Source organism: Somniosus microcephalus, chromosome 11 (genome assembly GCF_052327205.1).
Source record: "Somniosus microcephalus isolate GS21.2 chromosome 11, FLI_Smic_1.0, whole genome shotgun sequence".
In the NCBI taxonomy this organism is placed as follows: Eukaryota; Metazoa; Chordata; class Chondrichthyes; order Squaliformes; family Somniosidae; genus Somniosus; species Somniosus microcephalus.
Window position 1 is genome coordinate 3199196 of NC_140997.1, and position 22984 is coordinate 3222179.

At 63.2% G+C, this 22984-nt stretch overlaps 1 protein-coding gene across 4 annotated transcripts in view; it reads right to left on the minus strand.

The window, feature by feature from the left end:
- LOC147110262 (interleukin-21 receptor-like) overlaps positions 1–22311 on the minus strand; it is a 177429-nt gene extending 155118 nt beyond the window's left edge. For 2 of the 4 annotated variants that reach the window (XM_086000046.1, XM_086000047.1), the window contains exon 1: positions 21531–22311. The gene's annotated coding sequence lies outside the window, so the exon portion shown is untranslated. The remainder of the gene's footprint in view (positions 1–21530) is intronic. The other 2 variants (XM_086000048.1, XM_086000049.1) reach the window with 2 other exon arrangements.
- Positions 22312–22984: the final 673 nt, after the last annotated feature.

A 22984-nucleotide genomic window follows, 5' to 3' on the forward strand; every position in this document is an offset into this window, starting at 1 on the left:
GGCCTGGGGTACAGGGCCTGGGGTACAGGGCTTGGGGTTCAGGGCCTGGGGTACAGGGCCTGGGGTACAGGGCCTAGGGTACAGGGCCTGGGGTACAGGGCTTGGGGTACAGGGCTCGGGGTACAGGGCTCGGGGTACAGGGCTTGGGTTACAAGGCTTGGGGTACGGGACTTGGGGTACAGGGCCTGGGGTACAGGGCCTGGGGTACAGGGCTTGAGGTACAGGGCTTGGGGTACAGGGCCTGGGGTACAGGGCTCGAGGTACAGGGCTTGGGGTACAGGGCCTGGGGTACAGGGCCTGGGGTACAGGGCTTGGGGTACAGGGCCTGGGGTACAGGGCTTGAGGTACAGGGCTTGGGGTACAGGGCTCGGGGTACAGGGCCTGGGGTACAGGGCTCGGGGTACAGGGCTTGGGGTACAGCGCCTGGGGTACAGGGCCTGGGGTTACAGGGCCTGGGGTACAGGGCTTGGGGTACAGGGCCTGGGGTACAGGGCTTGAGGTACAGGGCTTGGGGTACAGGGCTCGGGGTATAGGGCCTGGGGTACAGGGCTCGGGGTACAGGGCTTGCGGTACAGGGCCTGGGGTACAGGGCCTGGGGTACAAGGCTCGGGGTACAGGGCTTGGGGTAGAGTGCCTGGGGTACAGGGCCTGGGGTACAGGGCTTGGGGTACAGGGCCTGGGGTACAGGGCCTGGGGTACAGGGCCTGGGGTACAGGGCCTAGGGTACAGGGCCTGGGGTACAGGGCTTGGGATACAAGCCTCGGGGTACAGGGCTTGGGGTACAGGGCTCGGGTTACAGGGCTTGGGGTACGGGGCTTGGGGTACAGGGCCTGGGGTACAGGGCCTGGGGTACAGGGCTTGAGGTACAGGGCTTGGGGTACAGGGCTCGGGGTACAGGGCCTGGGGTACAGGGCTCGGGGTGCAGGGCTTGGGGTACAGGGCTCGAGGTACAGGGCCTGGGGTACAGGGCTTGGGGTACAGGGCCTGGGGTACAGGGCCTGGGGTACAGGGCTTGGGGTACAGGGCCTGAGGTACAGGGCCTGGGGTACAGGGCTTGGGGTACAGGGCCTGGGGTGCAGAGCCTGGGGTACAGGGCCTGAGGTACAGGGCTTGGGGTACAGGGCTTGGGGTACAGGGCCTGGGGTACAGAGCCTGGGGTACAGGGCCTGGGGCACAGGGCTTGGGGTACAGTGCTTGGGGTACAGGGCTTGGGGTACAGGGCCTGGGGTACAGGGCCTGGGGTACAGGGCCTGGGGTACAGGGCCTGGGGTACAGGGCCTAGGGTACAGGGCCTGGGGTACAGGGCTTGGGGTACAGGGCCTGGGGTACAGGGCCTGGGGTACAGGGCTTGAGGTACAGGGCCTGGGGTACAGGGCCTGGGGTACAGGGCTTGGGGTACGGGGCCTGGGGTACAGGGCCTGGGGTACAGGGCCTGGGATACAGGGCCTGGGGTACAGGGCTCGGGGTACAGGGCTCGGGGTACAGGGCTCGGAGTACAGGGCTTGGGGTACAGGACCTGGGGTACAGGGCCTGGGGTACAGGGCTTGGGGTACAGGGCCTGGGGTACAGGGCCTGGGGTACAGGGCTTGTGGTACAGGGCCTGGGGTTCAGAGCCTGGGGTACAGGGCCTGAGGTACAGGGCCTGGGGTACAGGGCCTGGGGTACAGGGCTTGGGGTACAGGGCCTGGGGTACAGGGCTCGGGGTACAGGGCTCAGGGTACAGGGCTTGTGGTACAGGGCCTGGGGTACAGGGCCTGTGGTACAGGGCTTGGGGTACAGGGCCTGGGGTACAGGGCCTGTGGTACAGGGCTTGGGGTACAGGGCCTGGGCTGCAGGGCCAGGGGTACAGGGCCTAGGGTACAGGGCCTGGGGTACAGGGCTTGGGGTACAGGGCCTGGGGTACAGGGCCTGGGGTACAGGGCCTAGGGTACAGGGCCTGGGGTACAGGTCTTGGGGTACAGGGCCTGGGGTACAGGGCCTAGGGTACAGGGCCTGGGGTACAGGGCTTGGGGTACAGGTCTCGGGGTACAGGGCTTGGGGTACAGGGCTGGGGTACAGGGCCTGGGGTACAGGGCTTGGGGTACAGGGCTTGGTGTACAGGGCCTGGGGTACAGGGCCTGGGGCACAGGGCTTGGGGTACAGGGCCTGGGGTACAGGGCCTGGGGTGCAGGGCCTGGGGTACAGGGTCTGGGGTACAGGGCTTGGGGTACAAGCCTCGGGGTACAGGGCTTGGGATACAGGGCTTGAGGTACAGGGCTTGGGGTACAGGGCTCGGGGTACAGGGCCTGGGGTACAGGGCTCGGGGTGCAGAGCTTGGGGTACAGGGCTCGGGGTACAGGGCCTGGGGTACAGGGCTTGGGGTACAGGGCCTGGGGTACAGGGCCTGGGGTACAGGGCCTGGGGTACAGGGCTTGGGGTACAGGGCCTGAGGTACAGGGCCTGGGGTACAGGGCTTGGGGTACAGGGCTTGGGGTACAGGGCCTGGGGTACAGAGCCTGGGGTACAGGGCCTGGGGTACAGGGCTTGGGGTACAGTGCTTGGGGTACAGGGCTTGGGGTACAGGGCCTGGGGTACAGGGCCTGGGGTACAGGGCCTGGGGTACAGGGCCTAGGGACAGGGCCTGGGGTACAGGGCTTGGGGTACAGGGCCTGGGGTACAGAGCTTGGGGTGCAGGTCTTAGGGTACGGGTCCTGGGGTACAGGGCCTGGGGTACAGGGCTTGGGGTACGGGGCCTGGGGTACAGGGCCTGGGGTACAGGGCCTGGGATACAGGGCCTGGGGTACAGGTCTCGGGGTACAGGGCTTGGGGTACAGGGCTGGGGTACAGGGCCTGGGGTACAGGGCTTGGGGTACAGGGCTTGGTGTACAGGGCCTGGGGTACAGGGCCTGGGGTACAGGGCTTGGGGTACAGGGCCTGCGGTACAGGGCCTGGGGTGCAGGGCCTGGGGTACAGGGCCTGGGGTACAGGGCTTGGGGTACAGGGCCTGGGGTACAGGGCCTGGGGTACAGGGCTTGGGGTACAGGGCCTGGGGTACAGGGCTTGAGGTACAGGGCCTGGGGTACAGAGCCTGGGGTACAGGGCCTGAGGTACAGGGCCTAGGGTACAGGGCCTGGGGTACAGGGCTCGGGGTACAGGGCTCGGGGTACAGGGCGTGGGGTACAGGGCCTGGGGTACAGGGCTTGGGGTTCAGGGCCTGGGGTACAGGGCCTGGGGTACAGGGCCTAGGGTACAGGGCCTGGGGTACAGGGCTTGGGGTACAGGGCTCGGGGTACAGGGCTTGGGGTACAGGGCTGGGGTACAGGGCCTGGGGTACAGGGCTTGGGGTACAGGGCTTGGTGTACAGGGCCTGGGGTACAGGGCCTGAGGTACAGGGCCTGGGGTGCAGGGCCTGGAGTACAGGGCTCGGGGTACAGGGCTCGGGGTACAGGGCCTGGGGTACAGGGCTTGGTGTACAGGGCCTGGGGTACAGGGCCTGGGGCACAGGGCTCGGGTTACAGGGCTTGGGGTACGGGGCTTGGGGTACAGGGCCTGGGGTACAGGGCCTGGGATACAGGGCTTGAGGTACAGGGCTTGGGGTACAGGGCTCGGGGTACAGGGCCTGGGGTACAGGGCTCGGGGTGCAGGGCTTGTGGTACAGGGCTCGGGGTACAGTGCCTGGGGTACAGGGCTTGGGGTACAGGGCCTGGGGTACAGGGCCTGGGGTACAGGGCCTGGGGTACAGGGCCTGGGGTACAGGGCTTGAGGTACAGGGCTTGGGGTACAGGGCTCGGGGTACAGGGCCTGGGGTACAGGGCTCGGGGTACAGGGCTTGGGGTACAGCGCCTGGGGTACAGGGCCTGGGGTTACAGGGCCTGGGGTACAGGGCTTGGGGTACAGGGCCTGGGGTACAGGGCCTGGGGTACAGGGCCTAGGGTACAGGGCCTGGGGTACAGGGCTTGGGGTACAGGGCCTGGGGTACAGGGCCTGGGGTACAGGGCTTGGGGTACAGGGCCTGGGGTACAGGGCCTGGGGTACAGGGCCTGGGGTACAGGGCTTGTGGTACAGGGCCTGGGGTACAGAGCCTGGGGTACAGGGCCTGAGGTACAGGGCCTGGGGTACAGGGCCTGGGGTACAGGGCTTGGGGTACAGGGCCTGGGGTACAGGGCCTGGGGTACAGGGCTCGGGGTACAGGGCTCAGGGTACAGGGCTTGTGGTACAGGGCCTGGCGTACAGGGCCTGTGGTACAGGGCTTGGGGTACAGGGCCTGGGGTACAGGGCCTCTGGTACAGGGCTTGGGGTACAGGGCCTGGGCTGCAGGGCCTGGGGTACAGGGCCTAGGGTACAGGGCCTGGGGTACAGGGCTTGGGGTACAGGGCCTGGGGTACAGGGCCTGGGGTACAGGGCTTGGGGTACAGGGCCTGGGGTACTGGGCTTGGGGTACAGGGCTTGGGGTACAGGGCCTGGGGTACAGGGCCTGGAGTACAGGGCTTGGGGTACAGGGCTTGGGGTACAGGGCCTGGGGTACAGAGCCTGGGGTACAGGGCCTGGTGTACAGGGCTTGGGGTACAGGGCCTGGGGTACAGAGCCTGGGGTACAGGGCTTGGGGTACAGGGCCTGGGGTACTGGGCTTGGGGTACAGGGCTTGTGCTACAGGGCCTGGGGTTCAGGGCCTGGGGTACAGGGCTTGGGGTACAGCGCCTGGGGTACAGGGCCTGGGGTACAGAGCTTGGGGTGCAGGTCTTGGGGTACGGGGCCTGGGGTACAGGGCCTGGGGTACAGGGCTTGGGGTACGGGGCCTGGGGTACAGGGCCTGGGGTACAGGGCCTGGGATACAGGGCCTGGGGTACAGGTCTCGGGGTACAGGGCTTGGGGTACAGGGCTGGGGTACAGGGCCTGGGGTACAGGGCTTGGGGTACAGGGCTTGGTGTACAGGGCCTGGGGTACAGGGCCTGGGGTACAGGGCTTGGGGTACAGGGCCTGCGGTACAGGGCCTGGGGTGCAGGGCCTGGGGTACAGGGCCTGGGGTACAGGGCTTGGGGTACAGGGCCTGGGGTACAGGGCCTGGGGTACAGGGCTTGGGGTGCAGGGCCTGGGGTACAGGGCTTGAGGTACAGGGCCTGGGGTACAGAGCCTGGGGTACAGGGCCTGAGGTACAGGGCCTGGGGTACAGGGCCTGGGGTACAGGGCTCGGGGTACAGGGCTCGGGGTACAGGGCCTGGGGTACAGGGCCTGGGGTACAGGGCTTGGGGTTCAGGGCCTGGGGTACAGGGCCTGGGGTACAGGGCCTAGTGTACAGGGCCTGGGGTACAGGGCTTGGGGTACAGGGCTCGGGGTACAGGGCTCGGGGTACAGGGCTTGGGTTACAGGGCTTGGGGTACGGGGCTTGGGGTACAGGGCCTGGGGTACAGGGCCTGGGGTACAGGGCTTGAGGTACAGGGCTTGGGGTACAGGGCCTGGGGTACAGGGCTCGGGGTACAGGGCTTGGGGTACAGGGCCTGGGGTACAGGGCCTGGGGTACAGGGCTTGGGGTACAGGGCCTGGGGTACAGGGCTTGAGGTACAGGGCTTGGGGTACAGGGCTCGGGGTACAGGGCCTGGGGTACAGGGCTCGGGGTACAGGGCTTGGGGTACAGCGCCTGGGGTACAGGGCCTGGGGTTACAGGGCCTGGGGTACAGGGCTTGGGGTACAGGGCCTGGGGTACAGGGCTTGAGGTACAGGGCTTGGGGTACAGGGCTCGGGGTATAGGGCCTGGGGTACAGGGCTCGGGGTACAGGGCTTGCGGTACAGGGCCTGGGGTACAGGGCCTGGGGTACAGGGCTCGGGGTACAGGGCTTGGGGTAGAGTGCCTGGGGTACAGGGCCTGGGGTACAGGGCTTGGGGTACTGGGCCTGGGGTACAGGGCCTGGGGTACAGGGCCTGGGGTACAGGGCCTAGGGTACAGGGCCTGGGGTACAGGGCTTGGGATACAAGCCTCGGGGTACAGGGCTTGGGGTACAGGGCTCGGGTTACAGGGCTTGGGGTACGGGGCTTGGGGTACAGGGCCTGGGGTACAGGGCCTGGGGTACAGGGCTTGAGGTACAGGGCTTGGGGTACAGGGCTCGGGGTACAGGGCCTGGGGTACAGGGCTCGGGGTGCAGGGCTTGGGGTACAGGGCTCGAGGTACAGGGCCTGGGGTACAGGGCTTGGGGTACAGGGCCTGGGGTACAGGGCCTGGGGTAGAGGGCCTGGGGTACAGGGCTTGGGGTACAGGGCCTGAGGTACAGGGCCTGGGGTACAGGGCTTGGGGTACAGCGCCTGGGGTGCAGAGCCTGGGGTACAGGGCCTGAGGTACAGGGCTTGGGGTACAGGGCTTGGGGTACAGGGCCTGGGGTACAGAGCCTGGGGTGCAGGGCCTGGGGTACAGGGCTCGGGGTACAGGGCTCGGGGTACAGGGCCTGGGGTACAGGGCCTGGGGTACAGGGCTTGGGGTTCAGGACCTGGGGTACAGGGCCTGGGGTACAGGGCCTAGGGTACAGGGCCTGGGGTACAGGGCTTGGGGTACAGAGCTCGGGGTACAGGGCTCGGGGTACAGGGCTTGGGTTACAGGGCTTGGGGTACGGGGCTTGGGGTACAGGGCCTGGGGTACAGGGCCTGGGGTACAGGGCTTGAGGTACAGGGCTTGGGGTACAGGGCCTGGGGTACAGGGCTCGGGGTACAGGGCTTGGGGTACAGGGCCTGGGGTACAAGGCCTGGGGTACAGGGCTTGGGGTACAGGGCCTGGGGTACAGGGCTTGAGGTACAGGGCTTGGGGTACAGGGCTCGGGGTACAGGGCCTGGGGTACAGGGCTCGGGGTACAGGGCTTGGGGTACAGCGCCTGGGGTACAGGGCCTGGGGTTACAGGGCCTGGGGTACAGGGCTTGGGGTACAGGGCCTGGGGTACAGGGCTTGAGGTACAGGGCTTGGGGTACAGGGCTCGGGGTATAGGGCCTGGGGTACAGGGCTCGGGGTACAGGGCTTGCGGTACAGGGCCTGGCGTACAGGGCCTGGGGTACAGGGCTCGGGGTACAGGGCTTGGGGTAGAGTGCCTGGGGTACAGGGCCTGGGGTACAGGGCTTGGTGTACAGGGCCTGGGGTACAGGGCCTGGGGTACAGGGCCTAGGGTACAGGGCCTGGGGTACAGGGCTTGGGGTACAAGCCTCGGGGTACAGGGCTTGGGATACAGGGCTTGAGGTACAGGGCTTGGGGTACAGGGCTCGGGGTACAGGGCCTGGGGTACAGGGCTCGGGGTGCAGAGCTTGGGGTACAGGGCTCGGGGTACAGGGCCTGGGGTACAGGGCTTGGGGTACAGGGCCTGGGGTACAGGGCCTGGGGTACAGGGCCTGGGGTACAGGGCTTGGGGTACAGGGCCTGAGGTACAGGGCCTGGGGTACAGGGCTTGGGGTACAGGGCTTGGGGTACAGGGCCTGGGGTACAGAGCCTGGGGTACAGGGCCTGGGGTACAGGGCTTGGGGTACAGTGCTTGGGGTACAGGGCTTGGGGTACAGGGCCTGGGGTACAGGGCCTGGGGTACAGGGCCTGGGGTACAGGGCCTAGGGACAGGGCCTGGGGTACAGGGCTTGGGGTACAGGGCCTGGGGTACAGAGCTTGGGGTGCAGGTCTTAGGGTACGGGTCCTGGGGTACAGGGCCTGGGGTACAGGGCTTGGGGTACGGGGCCTGGGGTACAGGGCCTGGGGTACAGGGCCTGGGATACAGGGCCTGGGGTACAGGTCTCGGGGTACAGGGCTTGGGGTACAGGGCTGGGGTACAGGGCCTGGGGTACAGGGCTTGGGGTACAGGGCTTGGTGTACAGGGCCTGGGGTACAGGGCCTGGGGTACAGGGCTTGGGGTACAGGGCCTGCGGTACAGGGCCTGGGGTGCAGGGCCTGGGGTACAGGGCCTGGGGTACAGGGCTTGGGGTACAGGGCCTGGGGTACAGGGCCTGGGGTACAGGGCTTGGGGTACAGGGCCTGGGGTACAGGGCTTGAGGTACAGGGCCTGGGGTACAGAGCCTGGGGTACAGGGCCTGAGGTACAGGGCCTGGGGTACAGGTCCTGGGGTACAGGGCTCGGGGTACAGGGCTCGGGGTACAGGGCCTGGGGTACAGGGCCTGGGGTACAGGGCTTGGGGTTCAGGGCCTGGGGTACAGGGCCTGGGGTACAAGGCCTAGGGTACAGGGCCTGGGGTACAGGGCTTGGGGTACAGGGCTCGGGGTACAGGGCTCGGGGTACAGGGCTTGGGTTACAAGGCTTGGGGTACGGGGCTTGGGGTACAGGGCCTGGGGTACAGGGCCTGGGGTACAGGGCTTGAGGTACAGGGCTTGGGGTACAGGGCCTGGGGTACAGGGCTCGAGGTACAGGGCTTGGGGTACAGGGCCTGGGGTACAGGGCCTGGGGTACAGGGCTTGGGGTACAGGGCCTGGGGTACAGGGCTTGAGGTACAGGGCTTGGGGTACAGGGCTCGGGGTACAGGGCCTGGGGTACAGGGCTCGGGGTACAGGGCTTGGGGTACAGCGCCTGGGGTACAGGGCCTGGGGTTACAGGGCCTGGGGTACAGGGCTTGGGGTACAGGGCCTGGGGTACAGGGCTTGAGGTACAGGGCTTGGGGTACAGGGCTCGGGGTATAGGGCCTGGGGTACAGGGCTCGGGGTACAGGGCTTGCGGTACAGGGCCTGGGGTACAGGGCCTGGGGTACAAGGCTCGGGGTACAGGGCTTGGGGTAGAGTGCCTGGGGTACAGGGCCTGGGGTACAGGGCTTGGGGTACAGGGCCTGGGGTACAGGGCCTGGGGTACAGGGCCTGGGGTACAGGGCCTAGGGTACAGGGCCTGGGGTACAGGGCTTGGGATACAAGCCTCGGGGTACAGGGCTTGGGGTACAGGGCTCGGGTTACAGGGCTTGGGGTACGGGGCTTGGGGTACAGGGCCTGGGGTACAGGGCCTGGGGTACAGGGCTTGAGGTACAGGGCTTGGGGTACAGGGCTCGGGGTACAGGGCCTGGGGTACAGGGCTCGGGGTGCAGGGCTTGGGGTACAGGGCTCGAGGTACAGGGCCTGGGGTACAGGGCTTGGGGTACAGGGCCTGGGGTACAGGGCCTGGGGTACAGGGCTTGGGGTACAGGGCCTGAGGTACAGGGCCTGGGGTACAGGGCTTGGGGTACAGGGCCTGGGGTGCAGAGCCTGGGGTACAGGGCCTGAGGTACAGGGCTTGGGGTACAGGGCTTGGGGTACAGGGCCTGGGGTACAGAGCCTGGGGTACAGGGCCTGGGGCACAGGGCTTGGGGTACAGTGCTTGGGGTACAGGGCTTGGGGTACAGGGCCTGGGGTACAGGGCCTGGGGTACAGGGCCTGGGGTACAGGGCCTGGGGTACAGGGCCTAGGGTACAGGGCCTGGGGTACAGGGCTTGGGGTACAGGGCCTGGGGTACAGGGCCTGGGGTACAGGGCTTGGGGTACAGGGCCTGGGGTACAGGGCCTGGGGTACAGGGCTTGGGGTACGGGGCCTGGGGTACAGGGCCTGGGGTACAGGGCCTGGGATACAGGGCCTGGGGTACAGGGCTCGGGGTACAGGGCTCGGGGTACAGGGCTCGGAGTACAGGGCTTGGGGTACAGGACCTGGGGTACAGGGCCTGGGGTACAGGGCTTGGGGTACAGGGCCTGGGGTACAGGGCCTGGGGTACAGGGCTTGTGGTACAGGGCCTGGGGTTCAGAGCCTGGGGTACAGGGCCTGAGGTACAGGGCCCGGGGTACAGGGCCTGGGGTACAGGGCTTGGGGTACAGGGCCTGGGGTACAGGGCTCGGGGTACAGGGCTCAGGGTACAGGGCTTGTGGTACAGGGCCTGGGGTACAGGGCCTGTGGTACAGGGCTTGGGGTACAGGGCCTGGGGTACAGGGCCTGTGGTACAGGGCTTGGGGTACAGGGCCTGGGCTGCAGGGCCAGGGGTACAGGGCCTAGGGTACAGGGCCTGGGGTACAGGGCTTGGGGTACAGGGCCTGGGGTACAGGGCCTGGGGTACAGGGCCTAGGGTACAGGGCCTGGGGTACAGGTCTTGGGGTACAGGGCCTGGGGTACAGGGCCTAGGGTACAGGGCCTGGGGTACAGGGCTTGGGGTACAGGTCTCGGGGTACAGGGCTTGGGGTACAGGGCTGGGGTACAGGGCCTGGGGTACAGGGCTTGGGGTACAGGGCTTGGTGTACAGGGCCTGGGGTACAGGGCCTGGGGCACAGGGCTTGGGGTACAGGGCCTGGGGTACAGGGCCTGGGGTGCAGGGCCTGGGGTACAGGGTCTGGGGTACAGGGCTTGGGGTACAAGCCTCGGGGTACAGGGCTTGGGATACAGGGCTTGAGGTACAGGGCTTGGGGTACAGGGCTCGGGGTACAGGGCCTGGGGTACAGGGCTCGGGGTGCAGAGCTTGGGGTACAGGGCTCGGGGTACAGGGCCTGGGGTACAGGGCTTGGGGTACAGGGCCTGGGGTACAGGGCCTGGGGTACAGGGCCTGGGGTACAGGGCTTGGGGTACAGGGCCTGAGGTACAGGGCCTGGGGTACAGGGCTTGGGGTACAGGGCTTGGGGTACAGGGCCTGGGGTACAGAGCCTGGGGTACAGGGCCTGGGGTACAGGGCCTGGGGTACAGTGCTTGGGGTACAGGGCTTGGGGTACAGGGCCTGGGGTACAGGGCCTGGGGTACAGGGCCTGGGGTACAGGGCCTAGGGACAGGGCCTGGGGTACAGGGCTTGGGGTACAGGGCCTGGGGTACAGAGCTTGGGGTGCAGGTCTTAGGGTACGGGTCCTGGGGTACAGGGCCTGGGGTACAGGGCTTGGGGTACGGGGCCTGGGGTACAGGGCCTGGGGTACAGGGCCTGGGATACAGGGCCTGGGGTACAGGTCTCGGGGTACAGGGCTTGGGGTACAGGGCTGGGGTACAGGGCCTGGGGTACAGGGCTTGGGGTACAGGGCTTGGTGTACAGGGCCTGGGGTACAGGGCCTGGGGTACAGGGCTTGGGGTACAGGGCCTGCGGTACAGGGCCTGGGGTGCAGGGCCTGGGGTACAGGGCCTGGGGTACAGGGCTTGGGGTACAGGGCCTGGGGTACAGGGCCTGGGGTACAGGGCTTGGGGTACAGGGCCTGGGGTACAGGGCTTGAGGTACAGGGCCTGGGGTACAGAGCCTGGGGTACAGGGCCTGAGGTACAGGGCCAGGGGTACAGGTCCTGGGGTACAGGGCTCGGGGTACAGGGCTCGGGGTACAGGGCCTGGGGTACAGGGCCTGGGGTACAGGGCTTGGGGTTCAGGGCCTGGGGTACAGGGCCTGGGGTACAGGGCCTAGGGTACAGGGCCTGGGGTACAGGGCTTGGGGTACAGGGCTCGGGGTACAGGGCTCGGGGTACAGGGCTTGGGTTACAAGGCTTGGGGTACGGGGCTTGGGGTACAGGGCCTGGGGTACAGGGCCTGGGGTACAGGGCTTGAGGTACAGGGCTTGGGGTACAGGGCCTGGGGTACAGGGCTCGAGGTACAGGGCTTGGGGTACAGGGCCTGGGGTACAGGGCCTGGGGTACAGGGCTTGGGGTACAGGGCCTGGGGTACAGGGCTTGAGGTACAGGGCTTGGGGTACAGGGCTCGGGGTACAGGGCCTGGGGTACAGGGCTCGGGGTACAGGGCTTGGGGTACAGCGCCTGGGGTACAGGGCCTGGGGTTACAGGGCCTGGGGTACAGGGCTTGGGGTACAGGGCCTGGGGTACAGGGCTTGAGGTACAGGGCTTGGGGTACAGGGCTCGGGGTATAGGGCCTGGGGTACAGGGCTCGGGGTACAGGGCTTGCGGTACAGGGCCTGGGGTACAGGGCCTGGGGTACAAGGCTCGGGGTACAGGGCTTGGGGTAGAGTGCCTGGGGTACAGGGCCTGGGGTACAGGGCTTGGGGTACAGGGCCTGGGGTACAGGGCCTGGGGTACAGGGCCTGGGGTACAGGGCCTAGGGTACAGGGCCTGGGGTACAGGGCTTGGGATACAAGCCTCGGGGTACAGGGCTTGGGGTACAGGGCTCGGGTTACAGGGCTTGGGGTACGGGGCTTGGGGTACAGGGCCTGGGGTACAGGGCCTGGGGTACAGGGCTTGAGGTACAGGGCTTGGGGTACAGGGCTCGGGGTACAGGGCCTGGGGTACAGGGCTCGGGGTGCAGGGCTTGGGGTACAGGGCTCGAGGTACAGGGCCTGGGGTACAGGGCTTGGGGTACAGGGCCTGGGGTACAGGGCCTGGGGTACAGGGCTTGGGGTACAGGGCCTGAGGTACAGGGCCTGGGGTACAGGGCTTGGGGTACAGGGCCTGGGGTGCAGAGCCTGGGGTACAGGGCCTGAGGTACAGGGCTTGGGGTACAGGGCTTGGGGTACAGGGCCTGGGGTACAGAGCCTGGGGTACAGGGCCTGGGGCACAGGGCTTGGGGTACAGTGCTTGGGGTACAGGGCTTGGGGTACAGGGCCTGGGGTACAGGGCCTGGGGTACAGGGCCTGGGGTACAGGGCCTGGGGTACAGGGCCTAGGGTACAGGGCCTGGGGTACAGGGCTTGGGGTACAGGGCCTGGGGTACAGGGCCTGGGGTACAGGGCTTGGGGTACAGGGCCTGGGGTACAGGGCCTGGGGTACAGGGCTTGGGGTACGGGGCCTGGGGTACAGGGCCTGGGGTACAGGGCCTGGGATACAGGGCCTGGGGTACAGGGCTCGGGGTACAGGGCTCGGGGTACAGGGCTCGGAGTACAGGGCTTGGGGTACAGGACCTGGGGTACAGGGCCTGGGGTACAGGGCTTGGGGTACAGGGCCTGGGGTACAGGGCCTGGGGTACAGGGCTTGTGGTACAGGGCCTGGGGTTCAGAGCCTGGGGTACAGGGCCTGAGGTACAGGGCCTGGGGTACAGGGCCTGGGGTACAGGGCTTGGGGTACAGGGCCTGGGGTACAGGGCTCGGGGTACAGGGCTCAGGGTACAGGGCTTGTGGTACAGGGCCTGGGGTACAGGGCCTGTGGTACAGGGCTTGGGGTACAGGGCCTGGGGTACAGGGCCTGTGGTACAGGGCTTGGGGTACAGGGCCTGGGCTGCAGGGCCAGGGGTACAGGGCCTAGGGTACAGGGCCTGGGGTACAGGGCTTGGGGTACAGGGCCTGGGGTACAGGGCCTGGGGTACAGGGCCTAGGGTACAGGGCCTGGGGTACAGGTCTTGGGGTACAGGGCCTGGGGTACAGGGCCTAGGGTACAGGGCCTGGGGTACAGGGCTTGGGGTACAGGTCTCGGGGTACAGGGCTTGGGGTACAGGGCTGGGGTACAGGGCCTGGGGTACAGGGCTTGGGGTACAGGGCTTGGTGTACAGGGCCTGGGGTACAGGGCCTGGGGCACAGGGCTTGGGGTACAGGGCCTGGGGTACAGGGCCTGGGGTGCAGGGCCTGGGGTACAGGGTCTGGGGTACAGGGCTTGGGGTACAGGGCCTGGGGTACAGGGCCTGGGGTACAGGGCCTGGGGTACAGGGCTTGGGGTACAGGTCCTGGGGTACAGGGCTTGGGGTACAGGGCCTGGGGTACAGAGCCTGGGGTACAGGGCCTGAGGTACAGGGCCTGGGGTGCAGGGCCTGGGGTACAGGGCTCGGGGTACAGGGCTCGGGGTACAGGGCCTGGGGTACAGGGCCTGGGGTACAGGGCTTGGGGTTCAGGACCTGGGGTACAGGGCCTAGGGTACAGGGCCTGGGGTACAGGGCTTGGGGTACAGGGCTCGGGGTACAGGGCTCGGGGTACAGGGCTTGGGTTACAGGGCTTGGGGTACGGGGCTTGGGGTACAGGGCCTGGGGTACAGGGCCTGGGGTACAGGGCTTGAGGTACAGGGCTTGGGGTACAGGGCCTGGGGTACAGGGCTCGGGGTACAGGGCTTGGGGTACAGGGCCTGGGGTACAGGGCCTGGGGTACAGGGCTTGGGGTACAGGGCCTGGGGTACAGGGCTTGAGGTACAGGGCTTGGGGTACAGGGCTCGGGGTACAGGGCCTGGGGTACAGGGCTCGGGGTACAGGGCTTGGGGTACAGCGCCTGGGGTACAGGGCCTGGGGTTACAGGGCCTGGGGTACAGGGCTTGGGGTACAGGGCCTGGGGTACAGGGCTTGAGGTACAGGGCTTGGGGTACAGGGCTCGGGGTATAGGGCCTGGGGTACAGGGCACGGGGTACAGGGCTTGCGGTACAGGGCCTGGCGTACAGGGCCTGGGGTACAGGGCTCGGGGTACAGGGCTTGGGGTAGAGTGCCTGGGGTACAGGGCCTGGGGTACAGGGCTTGGGGTACAGGGCCTGGGGTACAGGGCCTGGGGTACAGGGCCTAGGGTACAGGGCCTGGGGTACAGGGCTTGGGGTACAAGCCTCGGGGTACAGGGCTTGGGGTACAGGGCTCGGGTTACAGGGCTTGGGGTACGGGGCTTGGGGTACAGGGCCTGGGGTACAGGGCCTGGGATACAGGGCTTGAGGTACAGGGCTTGAGGTACAGGGCTCGGGGTACAGGGCCTGGGGTACAGGGCTCGGGGTGCAGGGCTTGGGGTACAGGGCTCGGGGTACAGGGCCTGGGGTACAGGGCTTGGGGTACAGGGCCTGGGGTACAGGGCCTGGGGTACAGGGCCTGGGGTACAGGGCTTGGGGTACAGGGCCTGAGGTACAGGGCCTGGGGTACAGGGCTTGGGGTACAGGGCTTGGGGTACAGGGCCTGGGGTACAGAGCCTGGGGTACAGGGCCTGGGGTACAGGGCTTGGGGTACAGTGCTTGGGGTACAGGGCTTGGGGTACAGGGCCTGGGGTACAGGGCCTGGGGTACAGGGCCTAGGGTACAGGGCCTGGGGTACAGGGCTTGGGGTACAGGGCCTGGGGTACAGGGCCTGGGGTACAGGGCTTGGGGTACAGGGCCTGGGGTACAGGGCCTGGGGTACAGGGCTTGGGGTACGGGGCCTGGGGTACAGGGCCTGGGGTACAGGGCCTGGGATACAGGGCCTGGGGTACAGGGCTCAGGGTACAGGGCTCGGGGTACAGGGCTTGGGGTACAGAGCCTGGGGTACAGGGCCTGAGGTACAGGGCCTGGGGTACAGGGCCTGGGGTACAGGGCCTGAGGTACAGGGCCTGGGGTACAGGGCCTGGGGTACAGGGCTTGGGGTACAGGGCCTGGGGTACAGGGCCTGGGGTACAGGGCTCGGGGTACAGGGCTCAGGGTACAGGGCTTGTGGTACAGGGCCTGGCGTACAGGGCCTGTGGTACAGGGCTTGGGGTACAGGGCCTGTGGTACAGGGCCTGTGGTACAGGGCTTGGGGTACAGGGCCTGGGCTGCAGGGCCTGGGGTACAGGGCCTAGGGTACAGGGCCTGGGGTACAGGGCTTGGGGTACAGGGCCTGGGGTACAGGGCCTGGGGTACAGGGCCTAGGGTACAGGGCCTGGGGTACAGGTCTTCGGGTACAGGGCCTGGGGTACAGGGCCTAGGGTACAGGGCCTGGGGTACAGGGCTTGGGGTACAGGGCCTGGGGTACAGGGCCTGGGGTACAGGGCTTGTGGTACAGGGCCTGGGGTACAGAGCCTGGGGTACAGGGCCTGAGGTACAGGGCCTGGGGTACAGGGCCTGGGGTACAGGGCTTGGAGTACAGGGCCTGGGGTACAGGGCCTGGGGTACAGGGCTCGGGGTACAGGGCTTGTGGTACAGGGCCTGGGGTACAGGGCCTGTGGTACAGGGCTTGGGGTACAGGGCCTGGGGTACAGGGCCTGTGGTACAGGGCTTGGGGTACAGGGCCTGGGCTGCAGGGCCTGGGGTACAGGGCCTAGGGTACAGGGCCTGGGGTACAGGGCTTGGGGTACAGGGCCTGGGGTACAGGGCCTGGGGTACAGGGCCTGGGGTACAGGGCCTGGGGTACAGGGCCTAGGGTACAGGGCCTGGGGTACAGGTCTTCGGGTACAGGGCCTGGGGTACAGGGCCTAGGGTACAGGGCCTGGGGTACAGGGCTTGGGGTACAGGGCCTGAGGTACAGGGCCTGGGGTACAGAGCCTGGGGTACAGGGTTTGGGGTACAGGGCCTGGGGTACAGGGCCTGGGGTACAGGGTTTGGGGTACAGGGCCTGGGGTACAGTTCCCAGGGCTGTCATCCTACTGAACTCCACAAATAAACTCTATAGCCTGCACATCTGCCAATGCACTTTATTATGGTTATGTTAATGTATTACAAGCCAAATGAATGTTGAATGTTTAAATGTCTTAATCTAAATGTACACTCTCGGGAGCCGCAAGCCTACATTTCGTTGTACTGCACTTGTGCACTAACAATGACAATAAAGTTGATTGATTGATTGATTGATTGAACTTTCAAAGGGGAATTGGATAAATATTTGAAGGATAAAATATTGCAGGGCTGTGGGGAAAGAGCGGGGGAGTGGGACTAACTGGATTGCTCTTCGAAAGAGCCGGCACAGACTCAATGGGCCGAATGGCCTCCTCCTGTGCTGTGCTATTCTAGGATTCTTTGATTCCTGTTTGTCACCCCAGTCGTCATACGGGCTGTGTGAGCGTGTTGGCCAATTTAATGCCAGCTGAGGCCTCAGTGTAAATGCTGTGGGACCGTGCCCACTAGGATCGGGCTAACCCTGCCCAAACCTGTCCAACATAAGACCCTTAAAGGCAATGGGGAGTCCGCGCTGCTTCTTAATACCCAGGCCGCAGAGGCTGAAGGGAGCGTGTTAAACCCAGAGCATGTGTGTGAACAGTGTCACCAACACACATCAAAGAAGCTTCAGTAACTGTAGGAAAATCCCCAAAGGTTTGAAACAGTAAATGTCACAGAGCGGCAATGAACATCAGAGAAAATATAAGAGCAGAGGAAGAGGTTAAGTGGCAATGGCGTCAGATAAGCTTTCCCTTCGGTCCTTGCCCTCCTGACTAACTTTCTGACTATTTTGTTGACTCACTGACATGCTTAGGGTGCGTGACTCACAGCCTACTTTGTGGTGCTGTATTGCACACAGCCCTTTGGTTGAAGGTCTCTCTCAATCCCTATGGCACTGGTTTCTCCTGTAGGTCACTGTCTCATTGTTGACTTTCATTGCACTGTAGGTTAATTATTCATTCTTAGTTTTCACCGTTCACAAGTACTATCTCATAGGAACAGGAGGAGGCCATTCAGACCCTCGAGCCTGTTCCGCCATTCTTGCAGATCATGGCTGATCTGTTCCTCGACTCCATTTACCCAGCTCTGATGCCCTTACCGAACAAAAATCTATCGATCTCAGTCTTGAAAATTTCAGTGGACTCCCCAACAGCCCCCTCACCTCTCCACCACAGAGGGGAGATACAGTGTTCATCCCCCTTCACTCACCCCACATATTCTGCAGGATTAAACCATACTTACAATCTTCTATCTTGCATACTAGATCTAGAACGAGGGGGTCACAGTCTCGGGATAAGGGGTAGGACATTTAGGACTGAGATGAGGAGAAATTTCTTCACTCAGAGGGTGGTGAACCTGTGGAATTCTCTACCACAGAAGGCTGTGGAGGCCAAGTCACTGAATATATTTAAGAAGGAGATAGATAGATTTCTAGACACAAAAGGCATCAAGGGGTATGGGGAGAGCGGGAATATGGTATTGAGATAGATGATCAGCCATGATCATATTGAATGGTGGAGCAGGCGCGAAGGACCGAATGGCCGACTCCTGCTCCTATTTTTCTATACCAGTATTAGCGGACTGAAAGCCCAATATTTCCACTGCGCATTAACTGACTCTAAAGGACTGAGGTTATTCGCTGAAGTGACTCTGATCGGGGGAAGGTGGGCTCAGTGTCACACAATCAAAAGCCCATTGGTAAAGCCCTTGAGGAGAAGTTTCTGTGTGAGCTCTGGCTGGCTGCACATTTCTCTATCAATCCTGCAGGCCAGCTTTGTAAAGTTTTAGAAAGTAGCACTGGAGTGATGCACATTACAGGGGTAACGCACAGCTCCGCACAGCAGACGCTCCTCGGAACCCTCACCCCCTCATCCCTCACCCCTCACCCCCTCGACCCCCTCACCCCTCACCCCCTAACCCCTCGACCCCCTCACCCCTCACCCCCTAACCTCTCGACCCCCTAATCCCTCATCCCTCACCCCCTCACCCCCTAACCTCTCGGCCCCCTCACCCCCTCACCCCTCACACCCTAACTTCTCGAAACCCTCACCCCTCACCCCCTAACCTCTCAACCCCCTCATCACTCACACCCTAACCTCTTGACCCCCTCACCCCTCACCCCCTCACCCCTCACACCCTAACCTCTCGACCCCCTCATCCCTCACACCCTAACCTCTCGACCCCCTCGACCCCCTCACCCCCTCACCCCTCACTCCCTCGCCCCCTCACCCCTCACACCCTAACCTTCGACCCCCTCACCCCTCACCCCCTCACCCCTCACCCCCTAACCTCTCGACTCCCTCATCCCTCACCCCCTAACCTCTCGACCCCCTCACCCCTCACCCTCTAACCTCTCGACCCCCTCATCCCTCAACCCCTAACCTCTCGACCCCCTCATCCCTCACACCCTAACCTCTCGACCCCCTCATCCCTCACCCACTCACCCTAACCTCTCGACCCCCTCACCCCTCACACCCTAACCTCTCGACCCCCTCACCCCTCACACCCTAACCCCTCACCCCCTCGATCCCCTCGACCCCCTCACCCTAACCTCTCGACCCCCTCACCCCCCCACCCTAACCTCTCGACCTCCTCACCCCTCACCCCCTAACCTCTTGACCCCCTCATCCCTCACCCCCTAACCTCTCGATCCCCTCACCCTAACCTCTTGACCCCCTCACCCCCTCACCCTAACCTCTCGACACCCTCACCCCCCTAACCTCTCGACCCCCCATCCCTCACCCCTCACACCCTAAACTCTCGACCCCCTCACCCCCTCACCCTAACCTCTCGACCCCCTCACCCCTCACCCCCTAACCTCTCGACCCCCTCATCCCTCACCCCCTAACCTCTCATAGAGTCATAGAGTTATACAGCACAGAAAGAGGCCCTTCGGCCCATCGTGTCCGCACCAGCCATCAAGCCCTGTCTAATCTAATCCCATTTTCCAGCACTTGGTCCGTAGCCTTGTATGCTATGGCATTTCAAGTGCTCATCCAAATGCTTCTTGAATGTTGTGAGGGTTCCTGCCTCTACCACCCTTTCAGGCAGTGAGTTCCAGATTCCAACCACCCTCTGGGTGAAAAAGTTTTTCCTCAAATCCCCTCTAAACCTCCTGCCCCTTACCTTGAATCTATGCCCCCTTGTTATTGACCCCTCTACTAAGGGGAAAAGTTCCTTTCTATCTACCCTATCTATGTCCCTCATAATTTTGTACACCTCGATCAGGTCCCCCCTCAGCCTTCTCTGCTCCAAGGAAACCAACCCCAGCCTGTCCAGTCTTTCTTCATAGCTGAAGCGCTCCAGCCCAGGTAACATCCTGGTGAATCTCCTCTGCAGCCTCTCCAATGCAATCACATCCCTCCTATAGTGTGGTGACCAGAACTGCACACAATACTCCAGCTGTGGCCTTACCAGCATTTTGTACAGCTCCATCATAACCTCCCTGCTCTTATATTCTATGCCTCGGCTAATGAAGGCAAGTATCCCATATGCCTTTTTAACCACCTTATCCACCTGTTGTGCTGCCTTCAGGGATCTATGTACATGCACACCAAGGTCCCTCTGATCCTCTGTCTTTCCTAGGGTCTTACCATTCATTGTATATTCCCTTGCCTTGTTAGTCCCTCCAAAATGCATCACCTCACACTTTTCAGGGTTAAATTCCATTTGCCACTGTTCCGCCCATCTGACCAACCCATCTATATCGTCCTGTAGCCTGAGGCTTCCCTCCTCGCTATTTACCACCCCACCAATTTTCGTGGCATCTGCGAACCTACTGATCATACCTTTTACATTCACATCCAAATCATTAATGTAGACCACAAACAGCAAGGGACCCAGCACCGATCCCTGCGGTACCCCACTGGACACAGGCTTCCAGTCACAAAAACAACCTTCCACCATCACCCTCTGCCTTCTGCCACTAAGCCAGTTTTGGATCCAATGTGCCAAGGCACCCTGGATCCCATGGGCTCTTACCTTCCTGACCAGTCTCCTATGCGGGACTTTATCAAAAGCCTTACTGAAATCCATGTAAACCACATCCACTGCACTACCCTCATCCACACACCTAGTCACTCCCTCGAAAAAATTCAATCAAATTGGTCAGACATGATCTTCCCTTGACAAAGCCATGCTGGCTATCCCTAATTAATCCTTGCCTCTCCAAGTGGAGACTAATTCTGTCCCTCAGAATTTTTTCCAATAATTTCCCTACCACTGATGTTAGGCTCACTGGCCTGTAATTCCCTGGTTTATCCCTACTACCCTTCTTGTATAATGGTACTACGTTAGCTGTTCTCCAGTCCTCTGGCACATCCCCTGTGGCCAGAGAGGATCTGAAAATTTGTGTCAGAGCCCCTGCAATCTCCTCCTTTGCCTCACATAGTAGCCTGGGATACATCTCGTCCAGGCCTGGGGATTTATCCACTTTTAAGCCTGCTAAAACCGCTAGTACCTCCTCCCTCTCGATGCTAATATGTTCAAGTATATCACATTCCCCCTGCCCGATTTCTATGTCCACATCGTCCTTCTCCATAGTGAACACAGATGCAAAAAATTCATTTAAAACCCCACCTACATCTTCTGGCTCTCGATCCCCTCACCCTAACCTCTCGACCCCCTCACCCCCCTCACCCTAACCTCTCGACCCCCTCACCCCTCACCCCCTAACCTCTCGACCCCCTCATCCCTCACCCCTCACACCCTAACCTCTCGACCCCCTCACCCCTCACACCCTAACCTCTCGACCCCCTCACCCCCTTGACCGCCTCACCCCCTCACCCTAACCTCTCGACCCCCTCACCCCTCACCCCTAACCTCTTGACCCCCTCGACCCCCTCACACCCTAACCTCTCGACCCCTCACCCCTCACACCCTAACCTCTCCACCCCGTCACCTCTCACCCCTTGCTCTATCTCACCCCCTCGACCCCCTCACCCTTGCACCCCCTCACCCCTCACCCCTCAGTCCACTGAGCAGGGGGAGGTACAGCTCCCACCCCCTCACTGTTCCATTGAACCCCCGATATGGAGAGTGCTGCGAGGAAGCCGGAGCCTAGACCAGGTACCTCGTTATATGGGGAGGGGTGTGGAAGTCAGAACAAGGGCAGCTCACGTGGCCTGTTCTTGAGACCCTCCTGGAGGACGGGCCAGACTGAGCAGGGGACCAGGCCGTGGGCAGTGGTGGGGGGCAGGAGGTAGAAGCAAAAACATTCCCTTTTCAGTTCAATATATCATGAGTTACTACAGTCAGCAAATCTACTCATCAATTCCTCGAGAATAGCCCAGGGCACAGAGGAATGACAGAGACAAACATGGGCTGAGAAACTAAGAATCAGTCCAAAGAGTGCAGATGCCGAAAGCGCTGGACATGGGGCACTCGGCAGTGCTCAGGGACATACCTGCAGTAGCTGGCTCTGGATGAAGAGGCCTTTCAGCTGGCCCACGGATACAGAGGCGGTGAGCTCAGATGTGGTTCTGTGGGATGCTTTCCTTTGCAGCTATGAGTGATTTCCATTCACACAGAAGAAGCACCTTTCTGCGTTAGTTGAGTAACCTTTCTGTCAGACTCAGTTATATCTCACTCCCACCTCACTGCACATCTGATAAAGGTTCGAGAGACCAATGAGCATGGGGAGGTGTGACCATATCCTCCAGTTGTGACAAGTGATGCACCATCCTCTCCCCATCTCTCTTTTCACTCTCAGTAACATTTTATCTTTCCTTTTTTATACTTTTGTCTCTCTTTTTCCTTCTATCTCTTTTTACTTATTCTCTACCTCTTCTTTCTGTCTCTTTCTTTGGCTCTCTCAACCTTGTTCTCCCTTTTTCCATCTCTTGCCCTTGATGTCTCTTTTCCCTCTCTCTCTCTCTCCTCCTTGTTTGCTATCTTCATTATCTCTCTTTTCATTTTCCTGCAACCCCCTTTTCTTTCTCCTCCTTTTCTTTTTTCCACTCTTTTTGTAGTTTTTTTTGTTTATTTAAGTTTCTCTTTTTTTGTCCCCGCTCTTCCTCTTCCTCTTCCTTTTTGTTTCTCTCATTTACTTTCTCTCTTCCTTTTTCCAGGATGATTCTCCCGTTCGTCCCGCGTACATTTGGAGGAGGAGCCTCGGAATGCCGGAGAAAGGACTGAACAGTCTTTGGGCATTTTCCCAGGGTTTTCCCAGGCTCTCCTGTCGATGTTATGGTGAATGAGCGGGAGAATCCGCTCGGTGAGAGGCATCACCCCCCGTGCCCTCTCTCTGAGCGAGCTCTCCCCTCAGTCCTGTTCCCCATCGCCCCCCATTCCCCCAATCCCCCCCCGTGCTCTCTCTCTGGGCGAGCTCTCCCCTCAGTCCTGTTCCCCATTCCCCCCGTGCTCTCTCTCTGGGCGAGCTCTCCCCTCAGTCCTGTTCCCCATTCCCCCCTGTGCTCTCTCTGGGCGAGCTCTCCCCTCAGTCCTGTTCCCCATTCCCCCCGTGCCCTCTCTCTGAGCGAGCTCTCTCCTCAGTCCTGTTCCCCATCACCCCCCATTCCACCCGTGCCCTCTCTGGGCGAGCTCTCCCCTCAGTCCTGTTCCCCATTCCCCCCTGTGCTCTCTCTGGGCGAGCTCTCCCCTCAGTCCTGTTCCCCATTCCCCCCATTCCCCCCTGTGCTCTCTCTGGGCGAGCTCTCCTCTCAGTCCTGTTCCCCATCGCCCCCCATCACCCCCCATTCCCCCCTGTGCTCTCTCTGGGCGAGCTCTCCCCTCAGTCCTGTTCCCCATCGCCCCTCATTACCCCCGTGCCCTCTCTGGGCGAGCTCTCCCCTCAGTCCTGTTCCCCATCACCCCCCCATTCCCCCCGTGCCCTCTCTGGGCGAGCTCTCCCCTCAGTCC